Consider the following 9,966-nt stretch of genomic DNA (forward strand, 5'->3'; position numbering starts at 1 on the left):
AAGGCTTAAATGGCTTTTTTGACCTAAGTTTGAGGATTGCGCTCAAATCAAATGTCCTAGAACCAAATTTCCACATATAACTACTAGATTGTGATACAATACACTATTGGGTGAAGTTTGGTTGACTTCTGCGCAGCGGTTTGGGAGTTAACATCAAAATTACATTTCTCGGCCATATCGCATAGATCTCACTGTGAAAAGGCTTAAATGACTTTTTTTAATTAAGTTTGAAGATTGCGCTCAAACCAAATGTCCTAGAACTAAATTTCCAAATGTAACTACTAGATTATGATAAAATACACTATTGGGTGAAGTTTGGTTCACTTCTGCGCAGCGTTTTGGGAGTTAACATCAAAATTACATTTCTCGGCCTTATCGCATAGATCTCACTGTGAAAAGGCTTAAATGGCTTTTTTGACCTAAGTTTGAGGATTGCGCTCAAATCAAATGTTCTAGAACCAAATTTCCACATATAACTACTAGATTGTGATACAATACACTATTGGGTGAAGTTTGGTTGACTTCTGCGCAGCGGTTTGGGAGTTAACATCAAAATTACATTTCTCGGCCATATCGCATAGATCTCACTGTGAAAAGGCTTAAATGACTTTTTTTAATTAAGTTTGAAGATTGCGCTCAAACCAAATGTCCTAGAACTAAATTTCCAAATGTAACTACTAGATTATGATAAAATACACTATTGGGTGAAGTTTGGTTCACTTCTGCGCAGCGGTTTGGGAGTTAACATCAAAATTACATTTCTCGGCCATATCGCATAAATCTCACTGTGAAAAGGCTTAAATGGCTTTTTTGACCTAAGTTTGAGGATTGCGCTCAAATCAAATGTTCTAGAACCAAATTTCCACATATAACTACTAGATTGTGATACAATACACTATTGGGTGAAGTTTGGTTGACTTCTGCGCAGCGGTTTGGGAGTTAACATCAAAATTACATTTCTCGGCCATATCGCATAGATCTCACTGTGAAAAGGCTTAAATGGCTTTTTTGACCTAAGTTTGAGGATTGCGCTCAAATCAAATGTCCTAGAACCAAATTTCCAAATGTAACTACTAGATTGTGATAAAATACACTATTGGGTGAAGTTTGGTTGACTTCTGCGCAGCGGTTTGGGAGTTAACATCAAAATTACATTTCTCGGCCATATCGCATAGATCTCACTGTGAAAAGGCTTAAATGGCTTTTTTGACCTAAGTTTGAGGATTGCGCTCAAATCAAATGTCCTAGAACCAAATTTCCACATGTAACTACTCGATTGTGATACAATACACTATTGGGTGAAGTTTGGTTTACTTCTGCACAGCGGTTTGGGAGTTAACATCAAAATTACATTTCTCGGCCATATCGCATAGATCTCACTGTGAAAAGGCTTAAATGACTTTTTTTAATTAAGTTTGAAGACTGCGCTCAAATCAAATGTCCTAGAACTAAATTTCCAAATGTAACTACTAGATTGTGATAAAATACACTATTGGGTGAAGTTTGGTTTACTTCTGCGCAGCGGTTTGGGAGTTAACATCAAAATTACATTTCTCGGCCATATCGCATAGATCTCACTGTGAAAAGGCTTAAATGGCTTTTTTGACCTAAGTTTGAGGATTGCGCTCAAATCAAATGTCCTAGAACCAAATCTCCACATGTAACTACTAGATTGTGATAAAATACACTATTGGGTGAAGTTTGGTTGACTTCTGCGCAGCGGTTTGGGAGTGAACATCAAAATTACATTTCTCGGCCATATCGCATAGATCTCACTCTGAAAACGCTTAAATGACTTTTTTTAATTAAGTTTGAAGATTGCGCTCAAATCAAATGTCCTAGAACTAAATTTCCAAATGTAACTACTAGATTGTGATAAAATACACTATTGGGTGAAGTTTGGTTGACTTCTGCGCAGCGGTTTGGGAGTTAACATCAAAATTACATTTCTCGGCCATATCGCATAGATCTCACTGTGAAAAGCCTTAAATGACTTTTTTTAATTAAGTTTGTAGATTGCGCTCAAACCAAATGTCCTAGAACAAAATTTTCAAATGTAACTACTAGATTGTGATACAATACACTATTGGGTGAAGTTTGGTTTACTTCTGCGCAGCGGTTTGGGAGTTAACATCAAAATTACATTTCTCGGCCATATCGCATAGATCTCACTGTGAAAAGGCTTAAATGGCTTTTTTGAACTAAGTTTGAGGATTGCGCTCAAATCAAATGTCCTAGAACCAAATTTCCACATGTAACTACTAGATTGTGATAAAATACACTATTGGGTGAAGTTTGGTTGACTTCTGCGCAGCGGTTTGGGAGTTAACATCAAAATTACATTTCTCGGCCATATCGCAAAGATCTCACTGTGAAAAGGCTTAAATGGCTTTTTTGACCTAAGTTTGAGGATTGCGCTCAAATCAAATGTCCTAGAACCAAATTTCCACATGTAACTACTAGATTGTGATACAATACACTAATGGGTGAAGTTTGGTTGACTTCTGCGCAGCGGTTTGGGAGTGAACATCAAAATTACATTTCTCGGCCATATCGCATAGATCTCACTGTGAAAAGGCTTAAATGGCTTTTTTGACCTAAGTTTGAGGATTGCGCTCAAATCAAATGTCCTAGAACCAAATTTCCACATGTAACTACTAGATTGTGATACAATACACTAATGGGTGAAGTTTGGTTGACTTCTGCGCAGCGGTTTGGGAGTGAACATCAAAATTACATTTCTCGGCCATATCGCATAGATCTCACTGTGAAGAGGCTTAAATGACTTTTTTTAATTAAGTTTGAAGATTGCGCTAAAACCAAATGTCCTAGAACTAAATTTCCAAATGTAACTACTAGATTGTGATAAAATACACTATTGGGTGAAGTTTGGTTGACTTCTGCGCAGCGGTTTGGGAGTTAACATCAAAATTACATTTCTCGGCCATATCGCATAGATCTCACTGTGAAAAGGCTTAAATGACTTTTTTAATTAAGTTTGATGATTGCGCTCAAACAAAATGTCCTAGAACAAAATTTTCAAATGTAACTACTAGATTGTGGTACAATACACTATTGGTTGAAGTTTGGTTTACTTCTGCGCAGCGGTTTGGGAGTTAACATCAAAATTACATTTCTCGGCCATATCGCATAGATCTCACTGTGAAAAGGCTTAAATGGCTTTTTTGACCTAAGTTTGAGGATTGCGCTCAAATCAAATGTCCTAGAACCAAATCTCCACATGTAACTACTAGATTGTGATAAAATACACTATTGGGTGAAGTTTGGTTGACTTCTGCGCAGCGGTTTGGGAGTGAACATCAAAATTACATTTCTCGGCCATATCGCATAGATCTCACTCTGAAAACGCTTAAATGACTTTTTTTAATTAAGTTTGAAGATTGCGCTCAAATCAAATGTCCTAGAACTAAATTTCCAAATGTAACTACTAGATTGTGATAAAATACACTATTGGGTGAAGTTTGGTTGACTTCTGCGCAGCGGTTTGGGAGTTAACATCAAAATTACATTTCTCGGCCATATCGCATAGATCTCACTGTGAAAAGCCTTAAATGACTTTTTTTAATTAAGTTTGTAGATTGCGCTCAAACCAAATGTCCTAGAACTAAATTTCCAAATGTAACTACTAGATTGTGATAAAATACACTATTGGGTGAAGTTTGGTTGACTTCTGCGCAGCGGTTTGGGAGTTAACATCAAATTTACATTTCTCGGCCATATCGCATAGATCTCACTGTGAAAAGGCTTAAATAACTTTTTTAATAAAGTTTGATGATTGCGCTCAAACAAAATGTCCTAGAAAAAAATTTTCAAATGTAACTACTAGATTGTGATACAATACACTATTGGGTGAAGTTTGGTTTACTTCTGCGCAGCGGTTTGGGAGTTAACATCAAAATTACATTTCTCGGCCATATCGCATAGATCTCACTGTGAAAAGGCTTAAATGGCTTTTTTGACCTAAGTTTGAGGATTGCGCTCAAATCAAATGTCCTAGAACCAAATTTCCACATGTAACTACTAGATTGTGATAAAATACACTATTGGGTGAAGTTTGGTTGACTTCTGCGCAGCGGTTTGGGAGTTAACATCAAAATTACATTTCTCGGCCATATCGCATAGATCTCACTGTGAAAAGGCTTAAATGGCTTTTTTAATTAAGTTTGATGATTGCGCTCAAACAAAATGTCCTAGAACAAAATTTTCAAATGTAACTACTAGATTGTGATACAATACACTATTGGGTGAAGTTTGGTTTACTTCTGCGCAGCGGTTTGGGAGTTAACATCAAAATTACATTTCTCGGCCATATCGCATAGATCTCACTGTGAAAAGGCTTAAATGGCTTTTTTGACCTAAGTTTGAGGATTGCGCTCAAATCAAATGTCCTAGAACCAAATTTCCACATGTAACTACTAGATTGTGATACAATACACTAATGGGTGAAGTTTGGTTGACTTCTGCGCAGCGGTTTGGGAGTTAACATCAAAATTACATTTCTCGGCCATATCGCATAGATCTCACTGTGAAAAGGCTTAAATGGCTTTTTTAATTAAGTTTGATGATTGCGCTCAAATCAAATGTCCTAGAACCAAATTTCCACATGTAACTACTAGATTGTGATACAATACACTATTGGGTGAAGTTTGGTTGACTTCTGCGCAGCGGTTTGGGAGTTAACATCAAAATTACATTTCTCGGCCATATCGCATAGATATCACTGTGAAAAGGCTTAAATGGCTTTTTTGACCTAAGTTTGAGGATTGCGCTCAAATCAAATGTCCTAGAACCAAATCTCCACATGTAACTACTAGATTGTGATAAAATACACTATTGGGTGAAGTTTGGTTGACTTCTGCGCAGCGGTTTGGGAGTGAACATCAAAATTACATTTCTCGGCCATATCGCATAGATCTCACTCTGAAAACGCTTAAATGACTTTTTTTAATTAAGTTTGAAGATTGCGCTCAAATCAAATGTCCTAGAACTAAATTTCCAAATGTAACTACTAGATTGTGATAAAATACACTATTGGGTGAAGTTTGGTTGACTTCTGCGCAGCGGTTTGGGAGTTAACATCAAAATTACATTTCTCGGCCATATCGCATAGATCTCACTGTGAAAAGCCTTAAATGACTTTTTTTAATTAAGTTTGTAGATTGCGCTCAAACCAAATGTCCTAGAACTAAATTTCCAAATGTAACTACTAGATTGTGATAAAATACACTATTGGGTGAAGTTTGGTTGACTTCTGCGCAGCGGTTTGGGAGTTAACATCAAATTTACATTTCTCGGCCATATCGCATAGATCTCACTGTGAAAAGGCTTAAATGACTTTTTTAATAAAGTTTGATGATTGCGCTCAAACAAAATGTCCTAGAACAAAATTTTCAAATGTAACTACTAGATTGTGATACAATACACTATTGGGTGAAGTTTGGTTTACTTCTGCGCAGCGGTTTGGGAGTTAACATCAAAATTACATTTCTCGGCCATATCGCATAGATCTCACTGTGAAAAGGCTTAAATGGCTTTTTTAATTAAGTTTGATGATTGCGCTCAAACAAAATGTCCTAGAACAAAATTTTCAAATGTAACTACTAGATTGTGATACAATACACTATTGGGTGAAGTTTGGTTTACTTCTGCGCAGCGGTTTGGGAGTTAACATCAAAATTACATTTCTCGGCCATATCGCATAGATCTCACTGTGAAAAGGCTTAAATGGCTTTTTTGACCTAAGTTTGAGGATTGCGCTCAAATCAAATGTCCTAGAACCAAATTTCCACATGTAACTACTAGATTGTGATAAAATACACTATTGGGTGAAGTTTGGTTGACTTCTGCGCAGCGGTTTGGGAGTTAACATCAAAATTACATTTCTCGGCCATATCGCATAGATCTCACTGTGAAAAGGCTTAAATGGCTTTTTTGACCTAAGTTTGAGGATTGCGCTCAAATCAAGTGTCCTAGAACTAAATTTCCAAATGTAACTACTAGATTGTGATAAAATACACTATTGGGTGAAGTTTGGTTGACTTCTGCGCAGCGGTTTGGGAGTTAACATCAAAATTACATTTCTCGGCCATATCGCATAGATCTCACTCTGAAAACGCTTAAATGACTTTTTTTAATTAAGTTTGAAGATTGCGCTCAAATCAAATGTCCTAGAACTAAATTTCCAAATGTAACTACTAGATTGTGATAAAATACACTATTGGGTGAAGTTTGGTTGACTTCTGCGCAGCGGTTTGGGAGTTAACATCAAAATTACATTTCTCGGCCATATCGCATAGATCTCACTGTGAAAAGCCTTAAATGACTTTTTTTAATTAAGTTTGTAGATTGCGCTCAAACCAAATGTCCTAGAACTAAATTTCCAAATGTAACTACTAGATTGTGATAAAATACACTATTGGGTGAAGTTTGGTTTACTTCTGCGCAGCGGTTTGGGAGTTAACATCAAAATTACATTTCTCGGCCATATCGCATAGATCTCACTGTGAAAAGGCTTAAATGGCTTTTTTGACCTAAGTTTGAGGATTGCGCTCAAATCAAATGTCCTAGAACCAAATCTCCACATGTAACTACTAGATTGTGATAAAATACACTATTGGGTGAAGTTTGGTTGACTTCTGCGCAGCGGTTTGGGAGTGAACATCAAAATTACATTTCTCGGCCATATCGCATAGATCTCACTCTGAAAACGCTTAAATTACTTTTTTTAATTAATTTTGAAGATTGCGCTCAAATCAAATGTCCTAGAACTAAATTTCCAAATGTAACTACTAGATTGTGATAAAATACACTATTGGGTGAAGTTTGGTTGACTTCTGCGCAGCGGTTTGGGAGTTAACATCAAAATTACATTTCTCGGCCATATCGCATAGATCTCACTGTGAAAAGCCTTAAATGACTTTTTTTAATTAAGTTTGTAGATTGCGCTCAAACCAAATGTCCTAGAACAAAATTTTCAAATGTAGCTACTAGATTGTGATACAATACACTATTGGGTGAAGTTTGGTTGACTTCTGCGCAGCGGTTTGGGAGTTAACATCAAAATTACATTTCTCGGCCATATCGCATAGATCTCACTGTGAAAAGGCTTAAATGGCTTTTTTGAACTAAGTTTGAGGATTGCGCTCAAATCAAATGTCCTAGAACCAAATTTCCACATGTAACTACTAGATTGTGATACAATACACTATTGGGTGAAGTTTGGTTGACTTCTGCGCAGCGGTTTGGGAGTTAACATCAAAATTACATTTCTCGGCCATATCGCAAAGATCTCACTGTGAAAAGGCTTAAATGGCTTTTTTGACCTAAGTTTGAGGATTGCGCTCAAATCAAATGTCCTAGAACCAAATTTCCACATGTAACTACTAGATTGTGATACAATACACTAATGGGTGAAGTTTGGTTGACTTCTGCGCAGCGGTTTGGGAGTGAACATCAAAATTACATTTCTCGGCCATATCGCATAGATCTCACTGTGAAAAGGCTTAAATGGCTTTTTTGACCTAAGTTTGAGGATTGCGCTCAAATCAAATGTCCTAGAACCAAATTTCCACATGTAACTACTAGATTGTGATACAATACACTAATGGGTGAAGTTTGGTTGACTTCTGCGCAGCGGTTTGGGAGTGAACATCAAAATTACATTTCTCGGCCATATCGCATAGATCTCACTGTGAAGAGGCTTAAATGACTTTTTTTAATTAAGTTTGAAGATTGCGCTCAAACCAAATGTCCTAGAACTAAATTTCCAAATGTAACTACTAGATTGTTATAAAATACACTATTGGGTGAAGTTTGGTTGACTTCTGCGCAGCGGTTTGGGAGTTAACATCAAAATTACATTTCTCGGCCATATCGCATAGATCTCACTGTGAAAAGGCTTAAGTGACTTTTTTAATTAAGTTTGATGATTGCGCTCAAACAAAATGTCCTAGAACAAAATTTTCAAATGTAACTACTAGATTGTGATACAATACACTATTGGTTGAAGTTTGGTTTACTTCTGCGCAGCGGTTTGGGAGTTAACATCAAAATTACATTTCTCGGCCATATCGCATAGATCTCACTGTGAAAAGGCTTAAATGGCTTTTTTGACCTAAGTTTGAGGATTGCGCTCAAATCAAATGTCCTAGAACCAAATCTCCACATGTAACTACTAGATTGTGATAAAATACACTATTGGGTGAAGTTTGGTTGACTTCTGCGCAGCGGTTTGGGAGTGAACATCAAAATTACATTTCTCGGCCATATCGCATAGATCTCACTCTGAAAACGCTTAAATGACTTTTTTTAATTAAGTTTGAAGATTGCGCTCAAATCAAATGTCCTAGAACTAAATTTCCAAATGTAACTACTAGATTGTGATAAAATACACTATTGGGTGAAGTTTGGTTGACTTCTGCGCAGCGGTTTGGGAGTTAACATCAAAATTACATTTCTCGGCCATATCGCATAGATCTCACTGTGAAAAGCCTTAAATGACTTTTTTAAATTAAGTTTGTAGATTGCGCTCAAACCAAATGTCCTAGAACTAAATTTCCAAATGTAACTACTAGATTGTGATAAAATACACTATTGGGTGAAGTTTGGTTGACTTCTGCGCAGCGGTTTGGGAGTTAACATCAAATTTACATTTCTCGGCCATATCGCATAGATCTCACTGTGAAAAGGCTTAAATAACTTTTTTAATAAAGTTTGATGATTGCGCTCAAACAAAATGTCCTAGAACAAAATTTTCAAATGTAACTACTAGATTGTGATACAATACACTATTGGGTGAAGTTTGGTTTACTTCTGCGCAGCGGTTTGGGAGTTAACATCAAAATTACATTTCTCGGCCATATCGCATAGATCTCACTGTGAAAAGGCTTAAATGGCTTTTTTGACCTAAGTTTGAGGATTGCGCTCAAATCAAATGTCCTAGAACCAAATTTCCACATGTAACTACTAGATTGTGATAAAATACACTATTGGGTGAAGTTTGGTTGACTTCTGCGCAGCGGTTTGGGAGTTAACATCAAAATTACATTTCTCGGCCATATCGCATAGATCTCACTGTGAAAAGGCTTAAATGGCTTTTTTAATTAAGTTTGATGATTGCGCTCAAACAAAATGTCCTAGAACAAAATTTTCAAATGTAACTACTAGATTGTGATACAATACACTATTGGGTGAAGTTTGGTTTACTTCTGCGCAGCGGTTTGGGAGTTAACATCAAAATTACATTTCTCGGCCATATCGCATAGATCTCACTGTGAAAAGGCTTAAATGGCTTTTTTGACCTAAGTTTGAGGATTGCGCTCAAATCAAATGTCCTAGAACCAAATTTCCACATGTAACTACTAGATTGTGATACAATACACTAATGGGTGAAGTTTGGTTGACTTCTGCGCAGCGGTTTGGGAGTTAACATCAAAATTACATTTCTCGGCCATATCGCATAGATCTCACTGTGAAAAGGCTTAAATGGCTTTTTTAATTAAGTTTGATGATTGCGCTCAAATCAAATGTCCTAGAACCAAATTTCCACATGTAACTACTAGATTGTGATACAATACACTATTGGGTGAAGTTTGGTTGACTTCTGCGCAGCGGTTTGGGAGTTAACATCAAAATTACATTTCTCGGCCATATCGCATAGATCTCACTGTGAAAAGGCTTAAATGGCTTTTTTGACCTAAGTTTGAGGATTGCGCTCAAATCAAATGTCCTAGAACCAAATCTCCACATGTAACTACTAGATTGTGATAAAATACACTATTGGGTGAAGTTTGGTTGACTTCTGCGCAGCGGTTTGGGAGTTAACATCAAAATTACATTTCTCGGCCATATCGCATAGATCTCACTGTGAAAAGCCTTAAATGACTTTTTTTAATTAAGTTTGTAGATTGCGCTCAAACCAAATGTCCTAGAACTAAATTTCCAAAT

The sequence above is a fragment of the Corythoichthys intestinalis genome, chromosome 6, assembly GCF_030265065.1.
Source record: "Corythoichthys intestinalis isolate RoL2023-P3 chromosome 6, ASM3026506v1, whole genome shotgun sequence".
NCBI lineage: Eukaryota > Metazoa > Chordata > Actinopteri > Syngnathiformes > Syngnathidae > Corythoichthys > Corythoichthys intestinalis.